The 3,413-nt window shown below is 41.3% G+C and overlaps 1 pseudogene; it reads right to left on the bottom strand.

Moving 5' to 3' along the window:
- Positions 1 to 2,637: 2,637 nt before the first annotated feature.
- On the bottom strand, positions 2,638 to 2,881 carry LOC122125486 (annotated as a pseudogene).
- Between the last annotated feature and the right edge of the window lie 532 nt (positions 2,882 to 3,413).

Raw genomic sequence — 3,413 nt, 5'->3', positions numbered from 1 at the left:
GCACTTCAGAGCTGCATAGGTCTCCTTAGATAGGGGTCCAGGAGAGCGGCAGTTGAGGTCGTCTCCGCGGGAGCAGTGATTTTCCCTTCACCTGGGGTGGCAAGCCAAGTTCTCAGTAAACTTTTTCTTCCCCCCCATGTGACAATTATCAAGACACTTTTCACTTTCTCGTGGGTGCATCTCCAGGGGCCAGGGAGTGGTGCAGTCGCTTACCTATCCTGGATGGCAGTAGGCCAGCAGGAGACACTGAGGCCCAACTTGAGATGACTGTCTGTAAACAGCCTCAGCAGTGTGTAAGCCATGTGTCTCCCAAAGTTTCTTACCCAAAGTGCCCCTTCTCTTTTTTTTTTCCAGTTCTGAGACTTGAACTTAGGGCTTGGGCACTATTTCTGAGCTGCTTTTGCTCAAGGGTAGCACTCTACCATTGGCACCACAGAACCACTTCTGGATTTTCTATGTAAGTGCTGCTGAGGAATTGAACCCAGTGCTTCTTGCATGCTAGGCAAGCACTCTACCACTGAGCCCCCTTCCCAGCCCTCCTCATCTCAGTCTCCTTTTGTTTTATCATCATATATGCTGTTAGAAAAGAAAAATGGAACCCTGTACTGATGCAATCTCAGGAGCCTGATATCAGAGAATCAAGGTTCAAAGCCAGCCTGGTGAAGAAAGCCCATGAGATTTTTATCTCCAATTCTTATCTACACTCTCTGGTGGTGGAGTCCAGTCTGGAATAAAAGAGCTCAGCAACATCATCCAGTCCCAGAGTTCAAAGCCCTGGACTGGCACAAAAGGAAGAAAGAAAGGAATAAAATGAGACATTTCTGTACAGGAATTTCTTTGGCAATAATGGCCATTTTTTTCTAAAAATGTTTTCATCCCTAGAGAACCCATTTGGAGATTAGAGGTAAACATTTCATGCATATTCCTGAAAGCAGGGTGATCTTTTTTCATGCCTGGTCGTTTCTGAGGAGGTAGCTTCATTCTCTAATTCCCTACTCATTTTCATCATTAGCAGTGGTGATTTTGAAGCAGAAATTTGTCACTGTGCTCAGGAGAGGATCAGCAGTGACTCCTCCCCCTGGGTATCTGGTCTACCTCAGTGCATGTGACTCCATTCCTCAGCTGGATTCTTCTGGTCTTGCTATCAATTCCTCACATTATATCTTAATATTACCTCTGATATTGGTTCCTTTATGGAATCTATGAACTAAATTTTTAGAAATTGTTATGAGAATGACTAAAATTCTACCAACCAATTAGTTGAATTTACAGAGTGAGATAAAAATACTGAGCATACCAATTATTATACATGTAAAATTCTCTCATTCATGATTCTAATACTAGTACACTTTTCAAGGAATTTGGTAACAGTTAATTGACTAGGTACAACAAATAAACCTTGCAACCAAACCCTAGAGCTGGATGTGGTGTATGTTAAATCAGTCAAACTTAACCCATTTTCATATTTTCCCTGGAAGATTTGTTCTGTGCCAGAGATAATATAAATCTGGAGTGAAAACATTTAGAGTTGGTTGCTACTTTTATCACATTTTTTTTACCTATTTCTATGTATTCCTCCCAGACTTTCTACTTCTAATCGACACATAACCAAAATTCTTTTTTTTAGGGGGGGGGTCCAGTCGTGGGGCCTGAACTCTAGGCCTGGGCACTGTCCCTCAGCTCCTCAGCTCAAGGCTAGTGCTCTACAACTTGAGCCATAAGGCCACTTCCAGCTTTTTTCTTTTTGCTTATGTGGTGCTGAGGAATCGAACCCAGGGCCTCATACATGCAAGGCAAGCACTCTACCACTGAGCCACCTTCACAGCCCATAACCAAAATTCTTAATTTTTCAGATAGCAAGTGGTTTATTTGGTGCAGAAGCAAGTTGTTTTTTTGTTATTAAACAGATCTTAATTTGATAATTTAGTTTCAAGTTAAAATCCTCTTTATAGCCCAAATCTGTTTTCAAATGATTGAAGAGAAACCATCAGTCCTATCTTATTATTAGAAAGTACAACTGACAAACTTTAGGCAAGGTTTTGGTTAACTACAGGACTTACAGATCAGATTACAGTCAGGTGATTACTACTCAAAGTACTTTTACAAATGTGAAACCATCTTGACTTAGGAGAAGGTAAATGGGGAGGATGAGGCAGATGGAGGAGAGGCACACAATGGTGAACAGGTACATACATAAAGCTGTGCATTCAGTACATGATTTTGGTCACATTTTCACAACATGATTATTTTCTTGTATATCTTACTAAGTAAGTGTGTAGTAAAAGACTAAGCCTATATATCAAAGCAAATTCAATAAAACATTCATTTTCAAGTTTCATAAATATATGCAATTCTAATTATAAAGTCTCTACAACACATCTGCACATTTTCTTAGATTAACATAATACACAGACTCATGGAAGTCTCCTGTTAAGTAGTTACTTTTGCCTAGATTTGAAATTATTTTCATAAACGTTCAATGAAGCCACAAACAAAGGTACTGTAACGTTTGGAAACTTCCCAAGTTTTAAAGGGGGGAGAGAGATAGGGTGGGAGAAGGGATGGAGAGAAGGAAAGGGAGAGAGAGAGAGGGAGAGAGAAGCAACAATTCTGTAAATGAGGAGGGAACTCACTCCTTTACTTTCTTTTGCTTTTCGTGTCAGTTGTTTGGAAAACACTAGAAGCACACATGAGGTTTTCTATATATTGTCCAAAAACTTGGTCTGCTGATTTTAGCTTCAAGTTTTCTTCCTTAACTGCATCTAATCTTGCTGAGAAATCTTCAAGTCTGTGTTGGAGTTCCAACACATAATTAATGTCGTTCTTTTTCCTCCAGTTCCACCTGATTTTCAGCATCAACATCCATGTCAACGTTCATCATCCTGGGCACTGAACTGTGCCTCAGACAGAAAAATCCTGATGAAAGGACCTCAGAGGCACCCGGACGGGGTGGGGGGAGGGGGATCTCAAGATCATGCCTCTGGCCAGGGACTCCAGCACCTACTGACCAGGCTACATCTTCTTTATGCATTCATCCACAGTTGAGCCTGTGACTCCACTGCACTGAACCTGGCTGACTTTGCTCCACATGACCATGTTCAGTTTCACACATTTCTCGGCAGACACCATGGAGTTTCTGGGTTGTTTCTTGGCTGTGGTGAATAATGCCACAGTAGATATTGTGTTCAAGAACCTACATATTCTTGAGAATATGCTTACATATTTCATTTTCCATTGCTTTTTTTCTGTCGGATTTGGGGTCTAAACTCTGGGCCAGGGTGATGTTCTTCAGCTCTTCAGCTCAAGGCTAATACTCTACAACTTGAGCCACAGCACTACTTCTCGCTTTTTCTGCTTAGGTGATGCTGAGGAATTGAACCCTGGTCATCATTCATGCAAGGCAATCAGTCTAC

The sequence above is a fragment of the Dipodomys spectabilis genome, unplaced genomic scaffold, assembly GCF_019054845.1.
Source record: "Dipodomys spectabilis isolate Male_0828 unplaced genomic scaffold, ASM1905484v1 ptg000266l, whole genome shotgun sequence".
Lineage (NCBI taxonomy): Eukaryota > Metazoa > Chordata > Mammalia > Rodentia > Heteromyidae > Dipodomys > Dipodomys spectabilis.
Note: the sequence above shows the minus strand (reverse complement) of the source record. Positions and strands in the feature narration are given on the sequence as shown.